This window comes from Xyrauchen texanus, chromosome 32 (genome assembly GCF_025860055.1).
Source record: "Xyrauchen texanus isolate HMW12.3.18 chromosome 32, RBS_HiC_50CHRs, whole genome shotgun sequence".
NCBI classification, from domain to species: Eukaryota; Metazoa; Chordata; class Actinopteri; order Cypriniformes; family Catostomidae; genus Xyrauchen; species Xyrauchen texanus.
The window spans coordinates 12,643,973-12,667,796 of record NC_068307.1 but is presented as its reverse complement, the minus strand read 5'-3'; the positions used below and the strand labels follow the sequence as shown (position 1 = coordinate 12,667,796).

Sequence of the window (23,824 nt, the reverse complement as noted above, 5' to 3'; positions counted from 1 at the left end):
TCGGCTCTCCAAGTCAGCCAAGCCAACATTCTGATAAAAGCTATAAGAGCAGTTTCATGATTGGCCAGTGCTCACAGGCAGGATGAAAGGCAGCAGCTGATTGGTTGAAATGTTTCCTGAGTAAATGTCTTTTGTTCAGTTCAGGGCAGGCTGTGGCAGGATTGTGGACTGGAAGAGGACCTAGGCCTTGATCACAGAATCTAACTAAAACTAACCTAAACAGCTGAAACTCTAATAGCAGTCAACCTCTTAATGATGTGTTTTACACTAAATTAAAACCAACAATTATTAAAAAAAGTAGAGCAAAAAAATGGTTCACTATACATGCATCAGGTCCTCCCTGAAATGAAACCTTCTACAAACTGAAAGATTGAACAGAAGTTTGCCTGGTCTGCATCTTTCAGCTTTAAAACATATTTGGAAACACACCATCTGCAAATGTATTATTAGTTCAGTGAATTAGCTAATCATTCACTACTTCAAACCCACAATGAATTCCATAATAGCTTAACAGCCAGGGGAGTTTCCTCGAGGTAAGTGTGATTTACTCTGTCATTTCAAAGTCATGAAATGCTGCTTTCCCTCAAAAGGTGTCAAAGTGCTCAGATATGTGGGGTACCGTCACCTACTGCTCTCACAAAAAAATACTTCCTGTCAGAAACAATTAAAATATCTCATAATCATTTGTTTAGGGCAGAGAGTGTGGGGTCTGTAAAACATTAGACAGGTTCTGAAGCAACTTTCAGTGTCAGCTAGCTGCCCACACACACACACACACACACACACACACACACACACACACACACACCTGTTATATCCTTGCAAAACCAGATTAAGTTTGTTCTAAAGATCAGATAGTAGGCTAAAGAAAGTATGCCATGAAGGATCCTGGAAAACAGAATATTTGCCTTTTTATTATTTATTTTTTTGTATTATTATTATTATTATTACTCTTGATTATTTTTCCATATTTACAGGAAATACCAGCCATCAAGCACTATACTGAAAATATCGCAAGCACTACTACATAACTATGGCATCTTTAGTAGTAAAAGGAATAGTTCACCTAAAAATGTTATAATCATTACCTCACCCTTATGTCGTCTCAAACTTGTATGACTTTCTTCTGTGGAAAACAAAGATATTTTTTGCAAGTGAATGTGACCAAACTTTCAAGCTCCAAAAAGAAGATAAAGGCAGGATAAAGGTTATCTGTAAGACTCCATGGTTTAATCCATGTCTTCTAAAGCGATCCAACTGTTTCTGTGTAAATCCTTTTACACTGTACATCTTGCCATTGAAATCTAGGCACATCCTAATGCTTGATGCATGCACAGCACACAAGCTTGAAATCATGATCGTGCCAAAGAGACTGCTGATGTCAAGATTTATAGTGAAAAATAATTATTTTTTGGACTGTTCTCACCCAAAATCGATTAGATCGCTTTAGAATACATGGACAGCTGGAGCCATACAGATTACTTTCATGCTGGCTTTATGTGCTTTTTGGAGCTTGAAGATTTGGTCACTTTTCACTTACACTGAATGAACAAACATCATATCTCCATTAAAATATCATAGTTTGTTTTTCATGGAATAAAAAAAGTCTTACAAGTTTGAGATGACATAAGGGTTAGTAAATCATGAGAGGACTATTCCTTTAAGCTATTTTATGACATAAACCACAGATACATGACGGATATATGCATGTAAGTATAAGTCATACCTAAAATACCATTTGTTTGTGATTTCTAACTTGTCATCCTAAGCTGGTTGTCTGGTGCGTTCAAAACAACCTTTAGCTGAGCACGATAAAAACATTGGAGATGATAGTGAACTTCAGGAGAAATCCCCCGGCACAGTCAGACATTATCATCAGTGTACATTAGCAAACTTGCTAACCCAGTAGATTATGCGGCTCTAAAAAACTGCCCAAATGTCATCGCTTTAATTCAGACTGTCAAATTGTATCCATCACCGACACGTTTTCTAAATTAAACATGCTGGATTCAAGTCTCTGAGGAGGGTGGTCAGGTGTCGACCGTTAATACAGCCATTAATTTACCGCCAAATTATGGCGGAATTCCAATTTCTCAAACACAGACACAGACAACGGAACTCAATTATTGAAATTAATGGAAATTATTTGTATACAATAGGATCAAAATCGTTTTCTTTAGAAATTGTATATTTATATGAAAGATCATGTTTACATAACAACGTTCTTTTTTTTTTACTCAGATTTTCCCCTCCAAAAACCTTTTTTTAATTTATTTTTAAACGTTATAAAATAAACATAAGGGGTGCATGGGAGAAATTATATGAAAGTGAAGCAGCTCAAATTTTATTATAGAACTATATTGTACATAGTAAACAGTTGCATAGTTCGTATTGCTTTCAGATTTTTACTTTTAGATATCGTTTCCCAATATTTTAATATACATTTTAAAATGTTGGAATACAAATATTTTTTCAGGCCATTTAACTTTATGTAGCCTATATAACAACGAGCCGTAAAATTAATTCAATCACAAATAAGTACTACATTTTTATAGTATCAATTGAAATACACTTTAAGCCTACATCATTAGGCCTACCTGTCAACATGCATTGAGGCCTCTACTTTCGGGAGCCATGTTGCAGGCTATCCACTAGAGCGAGCTATTCGGCTTTCTGATGCCCGTTTTATTATCATTGCCGAGGACAGCTGTCTGAAACTCCCTGCTGCATTAATAAATCAAAACACATACTGACAGACACAGACACACACACACACACACACACACACACACACACACACACACACACACACACACACACACACACACACACACAGCTAAGGCCTATGACTATTGATGCTATGGAGAGTGTTTTTGTAGGTGCATTGATTTTATTTACGATTTCTCAAAATAGTCATAGGCTTCTGCCAGTTTGAAATGCAGTTTAGTTTACTTTCCCCCACATAACGGATATATCTAATTTATGGACAACAACATGGGAGATCTCAGTCCATATATATATATATATATATATATATATATATATATATATATATGGAAGGATAGATTGATAGATATTTGCTCCAGTGTTCCAGCAACTCATTTATCTCTTTTACTAAACACTCTGTTGGCTTAAGGAGCATGAAGCACAGCGATACAATTTGCAAACCTTGAAATGAATAGATTTAATTGTTGCACTGTCAGTTTTATCCTTGATGCTCATTCGTACATTTCTGAAGAGGTGATTTAGCTATAAATCTTTAAATCATTTCATGTGGAGAGGGGATGGGTGTTTGCAGGTAGAGAATCTATAGATGCAGATGATTGGGGGCTATCTCCTGTCCTTTTAAACTGCTATCTCCTGTCCTTTCAAAGGGGGCAGACGGAGGGAAGGGGTTGGGGTAACCATCAGTTGTGATGTGAATTGGGGGAGGGAACAACAACAGGTCTATGGGCCTCTTTCTAGGTTTCTGAAGAAAACCTGGCATTCTCAGTCTTTTCACAGAAGCATGAAGTGACAAATGAAATGTTTTTATTATAAAAGTTATTATTCAATAGGTTGAAATACTGCCACTCTATTTACCAATCAGAATTCAACCTGGTGTATTGTCTTGATGTATAAGTAAACAAGCAAAAAATCTTTGTAAAATTACATTGTGAGTCTTTCCTCAGTGATTATGATGGCTAGAAAGTTGCTTGAATCCATGCTTTAGTTTCACGTCTACATTCTTGGCCAGAGGAGACCAGAGGTTGTATAGCAGGGAACTGTCATGACAGGAAACAGCAAGCAATGAGCTAATTACTCCTCTATCTCTCTCTAGCTTTCTTTCTCTCTATTCTTACCTCACCCCCTCCCTCCCCCTCCCCTCTCTTTTTCATTCCCTCCCTCTCTCTTTAGCACTGTCTCCTTCTCAACAGTTGAAATTCTACACTGGTATGGCTCAGAGATCACCATGGATACGAGTTCATTGCTATCTTCCATGTCTGGTCTTCAGAGGGCAGAGCACTACCAGCCTCTGCAGACCACAAGTATAAAAGTGTGTCCTAAAAGGACTTTGACCATTAAATGATATTTGCATACAGATCTAAATGCATACTTCACACATTGTGAGCTTATGCAAACTGCCTTCAGGACTCCCATAGTGCAATAATGTATGAATATGTCATGCACATATGTAAATTCACTCATATTTAATTCAGTAACTGTACATACCCCTATGTTGCACATATATTACCACTTGCACATGTACACCACTCTGTTATATGTCCTAAAAAAATGTTTTGTCTATTTATACTCTTACCTTGTTTTTATATTCTGTGTCTCACTGTAATGTTTTGTGTGCACTTGTTTCTCCTATCATCATCATCATCAATAATAATAATACAATTCCTTGTGTATGTAAGCACACTTAGCAATAAAGCTAATTCAGATTTTAGGCTACTGAGATCCAGATGCCTCTTATAATTTACACTGGGGCTATCAAATAAATTTGCTGTGTCAATAATATGGAGTCATTTACAGAGCACATTTGAACCCTTGTTGTTTAAACACATGCTCTTGTCACCATGCACAGTTATTAAGAAAACTGAATATAACTACATCAGAATATGCAACATATTGACAATAAAATGCTGTGTTACTACAAACAAATCGACCGCTGGTGAGCGAATTCAAAACACTCAACAATGTAAATACAGTCATACGTCAGCGTACTCATTAGGGATACGTGACGGCTTTCTCTATGTGGTCTTAGGATGAGCTAAAAATAAACGCACTATATATTTTTTCTACGATATTGCTACTACTGCCCATCTCCTACTGGATGTCTATTTTTCGATTAGCGGGGGTTCATGTACTTGTAGTTTCTTTTTTCTTTAGTTCTGCGTTCAATGCTGAGCTCGCCTGGATGAAAGAACTACACTGCCCACAATCCCTTGCTCTCATGGTTGAGGCAGGCTTCTTTAAGCTTTGGGAGTGTTTCCCATTTAAACAAACATAGCTAATGCTGAAGATGGCGGATGCGTAGAAGTAGCTTAAAGAAACAGGAGTGGTTCACTGGATACATTTACACCGGTAAGTGACCGGTATTACTTCGAGACGGAATGGTAACATTTAAGTAATTGTTGTGTTCGTGAAACAATGTTACGTGCTGCCGGTTATTCATTAGTACATTCTTCTCCACGGTGTGGATCTTGCCACCTAGTTATTCTGCCTTTGAGACAATAATCGTAGTAACACTGTTACCAGAGACAATGTTGTCCAGCGTGTTTGTTTACTTTGACAGGTTGAGCGTTTTCATAACGAGATCCGCTTCTTTGTATTTTCTCTCACGCTTTCATAATTCTATTTTGCCACTGAGTAGACACAGGACAACACTGTTGTCTCACAAAGTTGATAAACATTTTGTGAATATTTTCTTGATCCGTCCTCCCAATCTGAATGCTTTTCAAACGAACTACAACTCTACTTTTATCTTAAGTTATTTGTTGTATTTGCTTTATTTGCTTTCATGTTATCGCTATCCGTTTATGTGCACTTATTACAAGAATCGATAGTTGTTTTACCTGTTTGAAATAGTCGATCAGCAGCAAGTTTGTTTACAAGTTTGTGGTACTACTAGACATAGTTTAATCGTCAAGCAGAAATCTGAATATTGTTCAATTCAGCGTTGATCACTTTAGTGACGTTCAAGTACACTGCTAAGAGAGTAGGATTAGTCTCAAACACTTATATTTTATATTTCGTCCAACTGTTTAGTAATAATTTTTTAGGAAACGTTTGGGTAAACAGCGTTGTTAATTAAGTATTTTTATGTTTTGTTTCGTTTTTTTTTTTTTTTTTACTTGAAAACTAGCTGTAATGTTATGGCTGTGTTTTAAACTCGACTGAGCTGCCTGTCTAGGCAGCATTGCTGGGCATCACTGGCCCGTGTAGACCCTGCAAGTAGGAACATCAGGATTCTTATCAGAGTCTTCAGACACTATTTTTAACACTCTTCAAATTCTTTGCTCTTGCAATGTTATTAGCCGGAGGTATTGAGCTCACTGCAATGCTGGTGGAAAGTTTGAGGAAGTTCCTCATAATTTACTGTGCAAATGTATACAGTTATTAAAATCCTTTTGTGGAGTCTGAGATGCAGCAGTTTGAGCTAGAAGATCTTACAGCTTGGCCACTTACCACCATTTTAAAAAATTGTTTACTGACCCATTTATAGAAACATGACTGAACCACATTTATGGGCAAAAATATAAATACAATTATTTCCCCTGTTCCAAGTCCACATGTGTTGCTTTGAAATATAGTTTCTTTTCTTTTGTTCATAATTTTTTTGTCTCAAGATTTAGGTCAATTACATTCTCAGAGTGATGGAAGACTTGTGTGTAAACACAATGACTTGTTTGCTATTAATTATGTGATTAAAGGTGCACTCTGTGTTTATGTCAACTTGGACCTACACTGACACCTAGCGGATTGGATGCAACATCATAGTGTTCAGTTACCAATGCCACTCTAGAAATGCACTGTTCACAGTCAGCCATAATTAATTTAATCCAAGAGTGAAATTGTCCATTAACAGGGTGGTTACTTAGATTAAGCGAGTAGTATTTGACTAGTCATGTGATCCTAACATGGCTTGCCTCATGAGGGGCACCTTTAAATTTATTAAATCATGTCCTGTGGTTCAACTCAAAGAGGTTCCGGTATATATACAAAGGGATTAATGCAATATGTACAAACTTCCTATACTGTGTGTATTTTTAAAGTATTCTGTATTTCCTGGATTATCAGCACCACCCTTGTTAGTGGTGGGTGTTGACAGACAATTGAATGCATGAGAAAAGAATATGTGTTTTGCATCCTTTCTGTCTCAGCGGTGTATTGGTGCTTACACGCAACGAGACCCATGGATGCCCTGACTGTGTGTGGGAAAAGACCCTCTGAACTCTTCCTCACACTGGTCGCAGGCTGTGGGCCCCACTCTTCCCCCTTCATCTCTTCCCTTCTCCGCAGCTCCCTCTCTCTCACACGCCGAGCGTCAGGCTGCATTAACTATGAATCAATCTTTTGTTGAGCGTTTTGACTGCAGATGGGGTTAAGAATTAAAGGATGCATAGATTCTCTGTGCTCGTCCATTTGTTAGCTTGGCCTCTATAAATCATTAACTTGAGGGGGGAGGAATAAGGAAGAAATGCTTGTGCACAAGATGTCCCATGATCCTTCTGACTTTTGATTGAAATCCTCATTGCATTTCTCTGACCTTAAGCTCCGTTCACACCTCCAGTGACATCGCACCAGACAGCGACACCATCGTATTAATTTTCAATGAGAGCATAGTGACTTACGCCGAAACGAGTTGTCGTGACCGTTGGCGACAGAGATCACCGTGGGGAGCGAGAAGACAAGTTAAGAACATTTAGACTTTATGCAAATGACGAGCAAAATTCACGAGCGACTACCAACGAGAATGAAGACAGCGGAGCTTACGTCATCCGTCTCCTGGGAGGGTGAGTGTGAGATACTGGAGTTGACTCGAGTGCAGGCAAGATGGAAAAGTTAAAAGTTTCTGTGAGCGATTTCACTGTTCAGTATTATTTGTATGTAACCACATACATGGATATGGCCTAATAAATTGATGCTTGGAAAACCGTGTCGGCATTCTGAGTTAGTTTGAGTCGTATATTGATATAATGTTTGTCTTGTTTAATGATATGATGCATTAAGCACAGCTGCAGGTTATAAAATGCTCTCCACTGCAGAATGTGTGTTGTTAGAGGCAAAAGAACTGATTCCTTGTCAAATTACTATGATATCTTTTATTGGTAGTATCATCTGTAAACAGTAGAGCCAGACTGATATGGGATTTTAGAGGGGAAAAATTCACAGATTACCAATATGTTGGCCGATATAGCTAATTTTTGAGCTGGAATGAAAACAGACCTTTTCTATGTGGATTTTGCACTGATATGACAATGCAAAGGTACTCAGAAGGCTGCTTTCTTTTTTCTTTCTTTTATTTATTTTTTACTTTTTCTCCCCAATTTGGAGTGCCCAATTTCCAATGTGCTCTAAGTCCTTGTGGTGGCATAGTGATTCGCCTCAATCTGGGTGGTGGAGGACAAATCTCATCTGAGACTGTCAGACCATGCATATTATCACGTGGACCATTGAGCGTGTTACCACGGATACATAGGGCGTATGGAGGCTTCATGCTATTCTTCACGGCATCCACCACAACTCACCATGTGAACCAACATTATAGTGACCACGAGGAGGTTACCCCATATTAATCTACCCTCCCTAGCAACCAAGCCAATTTGGATGCTTAGGGGACCTAGCTGAAGTCACTCAGCATGCCCTGGATTTGAACACGTGACTCCAGGGGTGGTAGTCAGCGTTCAAACACAGAAAATAAATACAAATACAATAAATGGCTAAATAAACATCAGTACTGTATGTTCAGTATCAGTCAGTTGCTTAACATTTAAATAAAGAATAAATTAAAATTATACCTAAATAAATATCAGTTCAGTATGTTTAGTATCAGTCATTTGCTGACCATTTAAATAAAAATACAATAAATAGCTAAAGTAAACAACAGGAGTACTTGGGGCTGGGCAATATGGCAAAAAATATTATCATGATATTCTTTTTCATATCATTCGATATCTATATGTATCACGATATTCAATCACATTTGTAAAATATTTTCACATTCACTTTTTTTTTTAATTTCCAAAAAAAGAGAAAACAAAATCTTAAACAGTCTAAATAGTTTTTACAAAACTGCGTTGGGGGCCCAGACACCGCCAATGCAGTGGTGTCTGAGGGAATATTAGAAAATATTACAATATTGGAGTCCAGTTGGATATGAATGTTATAAGATGATCTGTTCATTTTGAATCATAACAACAGTGTGTGTGTGTGTGTGTGTGTGTGTGTGTGTGTGTGTGTATATGTGTGTAAATTATTATTTTTTTTTAATTATATTTAATTTCATATTTCTTTACATACAGATATCCAAGTATGGGGGCATAGAAGCCCTTGTGGCTGAGGAATGATACACTATGGGGGTTCAGGGGTATCTCCAGAGAGAATCTTTTGAAAATGTAAAAGTCTGAATGGACCATTTTTCTATTTTCATTAAAGTGAGAAAGACTAGGCTACAAACTAGTAATTGTTTTGTCTTTCATCCTTGTCAGAGATGATGAAATCTGAATAATTTCACAAAATTGGAACAGAAATCTATTTGTTTATTATTAAAGGCAGGATGACGATTAATAAAACTAAATTTAGAAAGAAAAAATGTTATGGTCTAAAGGTGCTCTGGAAAAACGCACCTCGGCAATAGCAACTTCATACAGTCTGAGACTGCGTTTCCACAGACGCAGAAGAAATCTGCATAAAGCCACTCCCAATGCTAGGGAACCGCTTGCCCCGCGGTGCTGTCAATTTTACAACCCACCTCGCAAGCTTGATGCTCTGCTTACATAGGAAGGAATTGAAAGCACTCGCTCACATTCGCTTACTACGCGCCAGTGGAAACATATAAGAAAGCCAAACTGCTAGCGTTTTTAGCAACACGCATGTCTAGATGTAGAACACAGGCTAAATATCGAAAATTACTCAAAAGCTCATCATCGATATCATGGAGTTTTTTTTTTTATCAAGATAAATATTGATATCGTTTTATTGCCCAGCCTAGGAGCACTGTACTGTTTAGTATCAGTCAAATGCTGACACTTTTAATACTGCTGGTCAGTTAGGGGCAGGTTGTAAAATCAGAAGCATTTACACCTGCCGAGTCAAGAGATAAACAGTGGCAGCAGTATTACAAGTTCAGGGGAAACTTTCAATGGTGGAAAACCAGACTTTTAAATATTACATTTTGTAAATGAAACGACTGGAATTGTTCGGATGAAGGGGATTCCAAACTGCGATTCCTTAACAAAACAGTTTGGTGAATACATGTTTACACATTAGCTTCCACTCAGCTGACAAGCAATGAAAGTAACTACATGGTTAACTAGTTAGCTATAAGCTTGTATAAGCTATAAGCAAAAGATGGACTTTATTTATTTTCCTGCATTGCGTCTCACCGACTAGGTAACAACGTAGCATGAAATCAACACTCAACAGACACAATCCACCACTGCACCGTTGTCTGCTGAGCTGTAAAAAGATGTTCTGACAAAATATAGCTGTTAACAGATGTGATAAACACGAGTGACATGGTTGTCAGGGACAGGGTTAAAATTATATTGAAAAGGTAAAATTATGGGGGGTCATTGTTTATTAACTTACCAGTATGTATTTCACAAACTAGTTAGCAACTTACCATGAAGACAATACTTAACTCCGCACTGCTTAACACCGCACTGTCTGCAGAACCACCGTCAGCTCAGCTCTGTAAACAGAGTCTGAGCGCACTCTGCTGGATTATGACACATCATGGATCATACAGCATTATGACACCAATTCTAAAGCATTGTTTTCTGCAATATATGTTCTGAAAAAAAGTTTTCATATCTGCACATATCGGTAAACATGTACGCTGATATGATATATCTGTGAAAGGCTAATATCGGCCGACCGATAAATCAGTCGGGCAGTAGTAAACAGCATTTCAAACACTACTATGGCCAGTTGTGCAGTCCATCAGTAATGTTAGAGCGGCGCGACACAGATCGCAAAATCTAGTGACATGCCGCCCGCAGTGTGAACTGGGCTTAAGTGTCCGTTGCTGTTCTTAATATCTCTAAGAATGTCTTGTATGTTATTTGCATTGATATGTTTGTGTGTATTTCCATCTTGATTGCTGGAGGTTGTGACTAGGGTTGAAACGGCAAAAAAGACTAATTTGTCACACTTATCTAATGATTGTCCTAGCTCATTTTACATTGGTCAGGCAGCGTTTGTCTTCTGATGGTTTTCAAGAAGTTGAATTGGTGGCGTGAGAGAGTAAGATGGAAAACAGTGTGGTTGTGGGTGACAGTTATTTTCAGTGGGGGAAAAATGCTCCAGTTATCATGTATTTGTGTTTGTTTTAAATGTAAGATTAATGGTGGGAGGTGTGTAGTGTTGCTCTAAGGTGGTTGTGATGATGGCAGTGGGGTTGAAACAAAAGCTTGATTCTTGCACTAATTGAAATTTGATACCTGCTCCTTGTGATGGCTTTTTGCTCGGAGTGGATGATGGTGCTGGTGCAGGCAGTTAATATTAGCACTGTAAACTTTTTTGTCATGTGGTGCGGTTGACTCGCATCTCAGTAACTCATGTGTGCAAAATGAATAAAAAAATTAAGCTCTTGGAATTTACGGGATATTAATGATTTATTGCACTGAACCAGATCCTTAACCATAACATTTCAAAATTAAATCATTCGGATTTGGATTTTGTAGGAGTTTGTACTGAAATTTATTGCGCTAATTTGTGGCCCTTATAACCCTGCTGTAACTTTCCATTCTGTTAACTAAAGAGACAAGCAGAAAAGTAAAGTTAGTCCTCCTCAATGAAGTCTAGAGAGAGCAATAAATTAATTCCTGTTGCCTTATTCACTGTTCCAATCCTGTACACCTTTAGGCAGCTCTGTCAATGGATGCCAGATGCACTGCATTGTTTTGTATATTGAACCTCATAGAATGCATTTCCAGTTTTTCTTTCTCTCTATTTGTTTATTCAGCTTATAAATATCGAGTTGGTCAAACTTTCTCCCTTTTGCACTTTAAACGTACCAGTCGATCTCAAATTCTGTGCATATCAACTGGAAACATATGAGTCATAATTAACTCTATTAGTCTCTGCATGGCATCTGTGTGTGAGCATTACTGTGTGCACTTGCTAAATTTTTACAGCTCTCTTCAGTGTCCCATAGTACAAGTCGAATTTAAAAGGAATGTGTAAGTTGCATCCAGCTGTGGCTGCTTGTGTAAAGCTGTGTTGCCATGACGACACTCCTGCACGACTGGCTCAAGGTCGATCGGGTGGTGACGAGGAGCTGGATGAGCAAGGCGATGGCGTGTACACTATATGCACATATGCGGAAGCTCTCTGCAATACTGTGGGTGCTTGAAAGTGAAACTTATTAAGGAAATGGGTGCAAACACTGAGTTTTAGATTTTACATGTTTCCCTTTTGTGCATAAAGATTTACTCTGGATGGTGATAGGGCTTGAGGCAGAACATGTTGTGTGTTTCATTTTTTATTTACTCCTAGCATCTTAGCTTTTAAGCTATTGTATTATCCAGTCCAGTTACCAGGTTTCGTCATGATCTGTCATTATTTTCCAAAACATAACAGGAACTTTTATTATTATTGCCATGAAAAGAGGCAAGAAAGAGGGGGGAAATGGCTAATGAGCAAGAAAGAGTGAAAAGTGTACTCCTTTTTATTTCCCCCCCTTTTTTGACTTTTTTACTCTCTGCTGAAGAATGCTCGTAAAACGGGTTCACCTGAATAAGCCCACGGGATGGTAAGGCCCTGGTCTGGTCTTGTTACCATTGTAAAAAGTTAGCAAGACTTGCTGTGTGTTTGTGTTGTGTTTAGGGCCCTGTTGTATAATAGTAGAGAAAAGTTTTAAGTCACGAAGTAAACGTTACCAGATGCGTTCTTGAGCACTCAAGACTAAAGGGGGATTTGGGGGGGGCGGCAAGAAAGAAGTAGATGGAAAGAGAGAAAGTCAACTTTGGATGAACTTCTCAACTGCTTAGCAGCCACCTTGTTTTCATTTTGCCAGCATCCCAACCCCCCAAATTGACGAAAGGTTTGTGGAGAGTTAGTCAGATTTCCACACTTACAAAACCCCTCTGTAGCACTAGAATCCTACTTCTGAACTCTATAGCCCCACTGCACAACTGTAGAATTAATGCTGCAATTCACGCCAACTTTTAGAGGGTGAGTCATTTACTCACCCTCTTGCCATTCCAAATCCATATGAGGGTAATTCTTGCATTATGGATGTGAGATTTACAGTGCAAAAATGAAATTTAACTTCACCTATGAAGACTAATTGCCTGTATATCAAACCATTTGAATGTATAACCTTAAACGTATGCAGATAAAATGAGTATAAAAGAGTCCAGATGTAAAAATGTTTTAGTCTAGACAACCTTTTTCCTCCCAGTTTAGATCGGGAAATTAACTTGCGTTAAGGATTGGGCTGGGCAAAAATATATAGATTTTCTGATGCATCACAATCTTTTAAAAAAAAATCTCAAAATCTCAATATTTTAAATTCGTAAATTCCAAGATCTGTAAATTGCCTTATAATGTGCAAACGTTAAACATTACTCCTAGATCTTTTACTCTATGCAGCAACCCTCTACAATGTCACTCGCATATGCAACCAGATTTCACACTTTGCGACACCTGGTATTAAAGGGGACCTATTATGCAAAATTGACTTAAAATTTACTACATATTGTTTGTGCATAAATGTGATTCGGCAGTGTGTATACAACCACCCTACAATGTTAAAAGTCCACCCACTCCTCTTTCTTATATTTCCATTAATAAAAAACAGTGTGTCAAAATGAATTGTGACGACTCCACCCTATTATCATAGATCCTCACCTGAGTGATCTACAACAGTCCGCCATTTATTTCCACGCTGGAGCAGATACAGTGAGAAGAATAATGTCTGAGCTTTGTAAGCATCATAAGTGTTCTGTTGTTGGCTGTAAAAGAGAACATAAGAGTCTTCATGTACTCCCGGCATCAGAGCCACTGAAGACGCTGTGGACAAGTTTGGTTTTTGAAGGAAATGGGCCCCAAAATATAAAAAATGTATGTATGTTTGTGCAAATCATTTTACACCGGACTGCTTTGTGAATGAGTGCCAATATAAAGCAGGATTTTCAAAAAAAATTATTCTCAAGCATGGATCAGTACCAATTGCTCATGTTCCTGCTTTACTTCCTGAATATGTAAGTATGTAATATTACATCTTTTAAAAAGGGGCATAATAGGTCTCCTTTAAGATTGGTTTCATGTGATCTGATCACAAGTGGTCAGCGCTAAATACAGATCTAAACGGGGTCTAAAACGTTTTGTGATTAGATCCCAAAAACCACATGCTGTAATAGTTAAAAATGTATGTGACCACACCGCATTTGAGGTGTAAATGCTTCCCGGACAGCAGCGAAGCACCACCCCTCACCTGTCAATTAACCACTGCACTACAACAAGTTTTAAATTTGCAGCTTATTTGCTGCTTTAAAGAAATCATGCAGTGCTATTTTGTTATAATAGTATTTTCTTCCCTGATGTCCACTGATAATGTTAGAATTTTTTTTTCCTTCACAAAACAGTTTTAATGTGAGTAATATATGGTATATACACCGATCAGCCTTAACTTTAAAATCACCTGCATAATATTGTGTAGGTCCCCCTCGTACCGCCAAAACAGTGCCAACCAGCATCTCAAAATAGCATTCTGAGATGCTATTCTTCTCACCACAATTGTAAAGAGCGGTTATCTGAGTTACCGTAGACTTTGTCAGTTCAAACCAGTCTGGCCATTCTTTGTTGACCTCTCTCATCAAGGTGTTTCTGTCCACAGAACTACCTCTCACTGGATGTTTTTGTTTTTGGCACCATTCAGAGTAAATTCTAGAGACTGTTTGGCATCACAAGTTGGTTTTAATGGTGTGTGTGTGTGTGTGTGTGTGTGTGTGTGTGTGTGTGTGTGTGTGTGTGTGTGTGTGTGTGTGTGTGTGTGTGTGTGTGTGTGTGTGTGTGTGTGTGTGTGTGTGTGTGTGTGTGTGTGTGTGTGTGTGTGTGTGTGTGTGTGTGTGTGTGTGTGTGTGTGTGTGTGTGTGTGTTTATCACTTTGTGGGGACCAAATGTCCCCATAAGGATAGTAAAACCCTAAATGTTTGACCTTGTGGGGACATTTTGTCGGTCCCCATGAGGAAAACAGCTTATAAATCATACTAAATTATGTTTTTTGAAAATGTAAAAATGCAGAAAGTTTTCTGTGAGGGTTAGGTTTAGGGGATAGAATATAAAGTTTGTACAGTATAAAAACCATTATGTCTATGGAAAGTCCCCATAAAACATGGAAACACAACGTGTGTGTGTGTGTGTGTGTGTGGTCACAATATATTGTGATCACATTTCTTGCATATCGCCCAGCCCTGAGAGGGAACAAAACAAATGTATTCCCACACATTCCAAGTCATTATCCTTCCGAAGCAGCTAAACTGAGTCCTGGGATGGAAGGTAATAAAATGCCAACATTAAACCCACAACAACCCACAATAAGTGATGTATTTGCCCGGACAACAAAATACACAACCGGTAGCCCATGATGGAGAGAATGTAGGGATGAAGTAGGTTCATTGCCAAAGAGATGTTGACCTTCACAACTGTCAATAATCCATCATTCAAAAAGTTGAACACACATTTTAATAGCACTTTTCAGATTCATTACAATTTTTTGTTAAATAAAAATAAAGTTCAAAGTTTGAAATCATTATTGTGTAGTTTATTGCTTAACAAAAATTACCCCATAGTACCACTCCAGTCCAACCAGCGGTAATACCTGTGTTAGTCGGTTTGAATGTTAACTCTGTGAAAATGATAATATCATAGCAAGTTTAGACCACACAGATTCCAAAATGAGATGTAGTGTGACAAATATAAATGCTCTTTAGACTGGGGAGAAAGTGTTGAGTTCTAAAATGTACAGTATGTTTTTATAGTACAGTTACCTGTTATTTGTCTAAATATCAAGGACAATTTTTTCTCCATTTTATGACCCTTTTAAAAGGAAGAAAATATGCGATCAGAACATTTTTAAAAAGAAAATGCGTACACAAGCACAAGAAATTCACAGATCTTCTTCAGTTTATCTGATATCTTCATACAGATATACAGATTAGAATACATTTAAAGCTCAACAAACACAGACTAAAACAACAGCTATTTTTGCACTAAATGTTGTGTTTGTGCTAAGAATAAATTACAACTGCATCTGGGAGAAACAGTGTGCCATTTTGTTTGAGCTTTGGTTGTCTTTTCTGGCTTTATCGTGTTTTATTGTCATGCAGTAACACAATGACATATTGATTGATGTATGTCATGAAATCAGAGACCCTCCCTTCGAAATCTGAACACAAGCGGTCACAGGAGATGCATTTAATTGACCAGGTGTAAACAGCGATGCGTCACCTGACTTTATGTGATGTGAAGAACATGGGATATTTAATTTGTATTCATTGTCGTTCTCACATTTAACAGATATTACAGATGTGACATCCCTCCATTTTGGAAATAACGGTTGTAAAAGTGGCACTTACATAAATATGAAAAACCATCCAAAACGCTTTGAAACCTGCAGAGGCCAAAGGTTTGGAATAATGTACAGATTTTACTCTTATGGAAAGACATTTGTACATTTATTCACCAAAGTGGCATTCAACTGATCACAATGTATAGTCAGGACATTAATAACGTGAAAAATGACTATTCAAATTTAAAACTACAAAGAGTTCTCATTAAAAAAGAAAACACTCCACTTGCAGCATTGACAGATTTGCAGATCCTTGGCATTCTAGCTGTCAGTTTGTCCAGATACTCTGGTGACATTTCACCCCACACTTCCTGTAGCACTTGCCATAGATGTGGATGTCTTATCGGGCACTTCTCACACACCTTACAGTCTAGCTGATCCCACAAAAGCTCAAAGGGGTTAAGATCCATAACACTCTTTTCCAGTTATCTGTTGTCCAATATCTGTGTTTCTTTGCTCACTCTAACCTTTTCTTTTTGATTTTCTGTTTCAAAAGTGGCTTTTCCTTTGTAATTCTTCCCATAATGTCTGCACCCCTGAGTCTTGTCTTTACTGTTGCACATGAAACTGGTGTTGAGCGGGTAGAATTAAATTAAGCTGTCAGCTGAGGATATGTGAGGTGTCTACTTCTCAAACTAGAGACTCTGATGTACTTATCCTCTTGTTTATTTGTACCTCTGACCTTCCACATCTCTTTCTGTCCTTGGTAGAGCCAGTTGTCCTTTGTCTGTAGTGTAGAACTTTGTATGAAATCTTCAGTTTTTTTGGGGCAGTTTTAAGCATTGTATTGCCTTCATCAAAATAATGATTGACTGATGAGATTCTTGAGAAAGCTATTTCTTTTTTGGCATTTTTGACCTAATATTGACCTAAACACATGCCTATTGCATACTATGGAAACTAAAAAAAAACAACAACAAAAAAACACAAAAACAATGTTAAGCTTCTTAAAAGAATCAAATAGCTTTTAACTGTGTTTGAAATAATGACAAGTGATTTTTAGTACTAAATTAGCAATTTAGCATGATTACTCAAGGATAAGGTGTTGGAGTGATGGCTGCTGGAAATGGGGCCTGTCTAGATTTGATATAAAATCACTTTTTTCAAATAGTGTCAAATCAGTAATGTCCTGACTATACTTTGTGATCAGTTGAAAGCCACTTTGGTGAATTAAAGCACCAGTTTCCTTCTGAAACAACTAAATCTGTACATCATTCCAACTTTTGGCCACCGGTGTAAATTGGCTTTGTACAGAAAGGTTCAACTTGCTTAAATATTTGTTAATTGAAGTAAACTTGACCTATGAAATGTTACGGACATGATACAGCACTGAATCGCAGCGACATCTAATGTATTTATTATCATTTCAAAAAGAAGTGCAGATTTGCACTAATGCTAATTATTCCATGATTTTCTTGAGATTTAATTGGAATTGCCCATTACTTCCATGGAACATAAAATATTTTTTAAAGAATTTTCATGCTGCTCTTTTCCACCTGTAAAAGCATGCAGTGACCACCAATTATAAACACCCCTTCTTGCCTGTTGTATTTCCATAGGCTATAGTTTCTTTGTTCCCGAGGAGTGACACAGAGTAGGTAATCTCTTTGTCTGAGGCCGATAATCTGATGATGTTGAAGGGACAGGGCTTAATAGGATTTTAGTGTTGCAGTGATTAAATCAAAGGTAGAATACAAGCTTTGTGGGAATTTTGTCAATGCTTTGCAGTAGAACAGATGCACCTTATGCGTTAGCCTTGAAGAAAGATTGCACCAGGTGGGGAAGGTAATGAGTTGTCCCTTTAATCATGTCATTTATGTTTTAATTAGCCACTGATGTTGTTAATGCATTCATTGTGCGCTGTTGGACTGGTCACACACCTGAGACACATGTGTCACTCATCAAATAGCATAACAGTCTAACCAGACACCAGAATCCACATTGGTCTCGGTTTGGAATAAAGGGCTCTGTGATATAGCTAAACCAAATTATATATCGATACTCTTCTGCCTTTTGATTTTATATATATATATATATGTGTATATATATATATCATGATATTTATGTATTTGATCTGAAAAGGTTTAAAGGGGTCATTTTTAAATCGGAGGAGCCATCACGTCAACCAAAATGTAATTGTTGCTAATTAGATTGACTATATGAATGTGCACATAAGTTTAAATTTGAGACTCTATTATTTTCCCCTCCCCTTTTTCTCCCCAATTTGGAATGCCAAATTCCCGGTGCGCTCAAAAGTCCTCGAGGTGGGGTAGTGAATCACCTCAATCTGGATGGTGAAGGACGAATATCAGTTGCCTCCAAGTCTGAGATAGTCAGTCCACGCATGTTATCACGTTGCTTGTTGTGCGCGTTACCGCAGAGACATAGCACATGTGTAAGCTTCACACCATTCTCCGCGGCATCCACGCACAACTCGCCACATGCCCCACATAGAGCGAGAACCACATTATAGCAACCACGAGGAGGTTAACCCATGTGACTCTACACTCCCTAGCAACCAGGCCAATTTGGTTGCTTTGGAGACCTGGCTGGATTCACTCAACATGCCCTGGATTCGAACTCGTGACTCTAGGCAAAGGCTAATTAATATGGCTGAAAATATATATTTCAAACAAGACAAACTTGACAGTGCTGATGACCGTGTGTATTAATATTTTGGATATTAGATGTTTATTCTTAAAGGATATGGAAGGGTCTTATGGCTTTTGGTTTGAATCATAGTTCATACTTTTGGTTGGGTTCCAATACCTTGTGAAAAAACAGATTATATCCTGGTTTCTCTGCTGTCTGTCTGCCTGTAGCCATGGCTTCACTCATGTTTGTTGTCAAGGTGACGAGGCCAGCTCTCCTCTCTGTGGAAAAGATGATGGGCACCCTCTAGGAGGTCCATCTTTCCAGTGCACTATTAATAGAGCAGCTTGCGATTGCATAGGTGTTTTGTTATTAATGCATTTTAGTTAAACTTGAATTATGTATACACAGACTACCAAGGTTCTGCCACTATGTAACGTATAGGCATGAGCTACTTTGTTGTTTATACAAACAAATGATGAACCCAAACCATGACGCCAACAACACCGGTTCACATTCCATTGTTAGATGATCTACTGCTTTCAAGACATTAATTTTAAATACTGACATTTGTCTTTTGTGTTGACTGATTCAGTGCTTTGGCTTGAGCATATACTCTAAGGTGACAAACTGCACGATAAACGTTTTACAGATAACATCCCATTAGAGCTTGTTGTGATCGATGTATACTTGGTATGAAGAGGGATGCAACTATTGGCTTTTGTAAAAATTGCATGAAGTCCTTGCCTGTCAGTTTCTATGACAAATTGAGTAGTGATTGAAAAATGAAGTGAGGTTATCTTAATAATCTCAATAAGAGATCAAGTAATCGCAATCACTTAATATTTTTCACAATTTCAGTGCCAAAAGCGCCATCAAATGAATTGCAAAAATAAACACTGTTTTCCAAACAGCTTTCTGAATACATCCTCCTTCTGCCATTGGTCAAACAAAGACATAGTCCTGCCCCCAACTCATGCCATTGGTTAAGTAAATGTTATTGTCTCTCTTGAGACGGGTCCTTCAAAACAAACAGAGGAATTTACGTGCCACAGAGACATAGTGTTTACAGTTTTTAAGAAAATGAACCTATGAATGGCTTACTTATAGTTGTCTCTGCATATTAAGCTGGGATAGGAGTAAGTTATTTTAACACCGAAAAAGTGACATTAACTTTAATAATAGCGACAGACCTAGTATAATCCATTGATTAAACTCTTTAGACTTTTATTACAGTATAGGGCTGCAACTAACAATTATTTTGATAATCCATTAATCTAACGATTATTAGAATGATTATTCAGCGATTATTGCAACGATTAACCGATTATTCAGCTTGTGCCCTGACTTAAAAGGTTGTATTAAACGTGCTAATAAAGAGGACAAAAACATCTTTTAAAAATATCACATTCACTGAATTAAAGGGAAAACGTATTTTTTATTAAGTTTAATTCAGTAAAGATTGCAATAAAAAACTATTGTTACCAAGTGTTTTTGTCTTGTTTTCCATTTAGAATTGTCTAAAAATCCTTAAAACAAGTTACATTTTACTTGAGAATCAGCATATAAGATATTAAGACTGCTATAAGAGAATGTATCTTAAATAAAAGTGTATTTTTTACTTGGTTATACTTCCACGAGTGCAGTTAAGACAAAATATACTTATATTCAAGATTCTCTAAAAGCAAGTCTAAATATCTTATATGCTGATTCTCAGGTGAATGCATATTTTTTTTAAAGGATTTTTATATATTTTAACCCTCTGGGGTTGACGGACGCGCTGGTGCGTCCTGCTGGATATTTTCGTCATTACAGCGGAAACAACTTAAAATACTCCATCATTTTGGGGCATACAGATAAGTGTAAGACATCATTAGAGACTATAAATGGTCTACTTTTATTTGTGTACACTTACAATAACAACAAAACCTTGTGCTTTTGTAAAATAAAGAAAATAAAAAGGGTGAGCTATCAGACGTCTCTGTGTTCATGAGCATATTTCTGAAACAAGTCACAAAAATGAACTGAAACTCTGTGAATACTTATCACACAAACATGAAACATATGTCTAAAGAAAGCTTAAGATTTCTACTTTAAAAAAAACAATTCAAATTTAAAAAAAATATTATCCTGCAATGTAATCAGTATGAAAGAAAGCGATGTATAGTTTTTACCGGTTCATCTAATTATAGATAATGTGATCCCACCCACCAGTAGAGCGCGCCATTCATACGCTAATGTGCTGAAGCGATCAAGGCAAATGCTGCACACCCCCGACTGTGTTTAGAGGTTTGATGTAAACAATTCATTCATTTTACTGCGCGTTTATAACGATACACAGGTGATGAAACTCCTGGATGGGAAGGAAGAGAAAATTTTCCTCCGAAGAAGAGCAAGACTCCGATGAACATTTGTGTTTTGAAGAGAGACTTGATCCAGACGAGGATACAATTTCGGACGAGTAAGTCATTTAGTATTCATTAGTTGACATGCTATTATTATATATAAACATGTACATATTTTACTAGTGGGACTGTTTCCAGACTTGCCAGCCAGGATTCAGAGTATTGAAATATGTCCTAATAAGCAAGTTTTAGTTACATTTAAAAGCTGTTTCGGCTAAAGCAGGCATTTAAATTGTATGCTGTGCGATATATGATATAAAAATAATATGAATGTTTAGATTATATTTTAACTAGTGTTTATGCTGCCTCATTATCATCAACAAAGCTTGTGCTTGCAAATATGTGTTGAGGTTAAATGAGTAAAATGCACTTTGAATATGCCCATATTAGAAAATCAGCATATTATAATGATTTTTGAAGTATCATGTGACACTGAAAACTGCAGTAATAATGATGAAAATTCAGCTTTGATCACAAATAAAATTTTACATTATATTAAAATAGAAAACTGTTCTTTTAAATTGTAAAAAAGTTCAAAATATCACTGTTTTTACTGTATTTTGGATCAAATAAATGCAGCCTTGGTGAGCAGAAGAGACTTATTTTAAACAATAGTGTAGGTCTAAAATTAAGTAAAGTCTTTATTTAAAAAAAAAAAAAAGTACTGTCAGATTACTTCTTTTAAATTAAAACTTGATTTTGATCATTAAGTCTCCTCACATTCATTCTCTTTCTGTCACATTCCTCATTGATAGGCCCAGGGGAGGGGTCTTTTGTGTCCTCAGGTGTGAATCACATCAATATTCATGATAGTTCACGCCTCCTCACATATGAGCTTTCAACACTAAAAGTACTATATTGTTTTGTATGAATGAGTGATCAGGATGGTTTTCACATCATTGTGTAGCAAAAACTCTAGGCTACAAGATCCAGTTCTCAAAAGTCTTGTGGACTTTGTTTTTTCAAAAACCACGCATAAACGTTATTTTCTCAAAAATACAAACATGTACACACATGTTGCTCACATATTATTGTAGCACAGTTTGTGTTGAATATGGTGTTATCAGAATTTAGTCATTAATATGTTATTAAGCAACTGAAAAAAGCACATTGTCAACACTTCTTCAGGGCCCAAAACACCCTCAGACCCCAGAGGGTTAAAATATTGTAATTTTAATATTATATTCAACATTCTCAGATAACAATTTTTTCTTCTGCAGTATAGTTCATAAAGGAAATGTACATTTGTTTTAAATTAGTTTTAGATATTTTTATTGGAAAACAAGCCAAAACAAATCATAAACATATTTTGTTGCAGTGTATAATGGGGCGAAGACTTCCTCTCTCACCTTTCTGTTCACTTGAATCCATCTTTAACTCACAAAAAACAAACTCTCTATTATTAATAATGCTGCATATTGCCAATTTTCTTCACGATAAGAAATGCACAGTGACATATTATGATTCAATAAGTCACAAGCCATCCCGTTATAATCTAGATGCATTAAGTGTGCGCGCTCGAGGGATGAACGTACCCACAACAGAGCGCGCATCAGCCGGGTGCAGTTTCAATTTCTCCCCCTTAGATCGGGACGTTCGCGCAACTCATAGAAGAGGCGCTGACCACAGAGAAATGCCAGTTTCGGAGTTTGTAGTTAATTACATGATCTGCTTCCATATTATTTGAACTTTAATAAAGCTATAACACATTAAATGTAACTGCATTTAAGATGTAACACCGGGGTGTTTCCTTTTAAAGAGCTCCTGCTCCGCTTTCCTCAATGAGAGTGCTTCTGTATTTACTTATTTGGTATTTTTGTATAATTCCCTTGTACTTTGCGATCTACATAAGATGAAACTGTTTGGAAGGTTTAGAGTGCATCTGGACTGTGAGCGGTGTAATTATTCCTCTCCTCAGTCAGGCGCGAGCTGTAGTGCTGCTCTTGCGTGATCAGAGTTTAATGTGATCTAATGTTGCGTTACATGAGAGAAAACAACTATTCAACACTGAAAATGTTTGTCTAATTTTTTTTATTGTTTGCGTTGTCATTAATTAAAATGTATTAACTGTTCTACAGAGTTAATTGATCCACAAAGATTTATTTATGGCACATTCCTACTGCACGTTACGGTTCGACTCTACTCGCATTGCTTTTCTGAGCTTGCTTTTCCACTGCTGTTTAGTGCCGCCTCAACGTGGGTGGGATTATTGGCTGATCGTCATAGTTGCGCCGCCTCTACTGCCATGACATCATCTTAAACGCGACACAAAACAATAACATGACCGCTAGCGGTTAGCTACTAGCTTATTTTGCTGCATAAAGCAGTTGTTGCATGGTGATTTTACACAAGTGTAACAGTTAAATTGGCCTGATTGTTTTAGAAGCAAGCTTCCAGTAGCTGGTCATGCAGTGTATAAAGTTAACACACCATTCTCCATTGTGGACAATATGTCGAACCACTTCCACTTTTCTGTAGTCACTACTTTTCCCTACACTGTTGGTAGGTCTGGTGGTAGCAGTGTCTCATGCTGTAC

At 37.3% G+C, this 23,824-nt stretch overlaps 1 protein-coding gene across 1 annotated transcript in view; it reads left to right on the top strand.

Annotated features, from left to right (window-relative positions):
* The first annotated feature begins 4,930 nt into the window (after nucleotides 1-4,930).
* LOC127625651 (nuclear receptor coactivator 3-like) overlaps nucleotides 4,931-23,824 on the top strand; it is a 76,336-nt gene continuing 57,442 nt past the window's right edge. The window contains exon 1 of the mRNA XM_052100958.1: nucleotides 4,931-5,073. The gene's annotated coding sequence lies outside the window, so the exon portion shown is untranslated. The remainder of the gene's footprint in view (nucleotides 5,074-23,824) is intronic.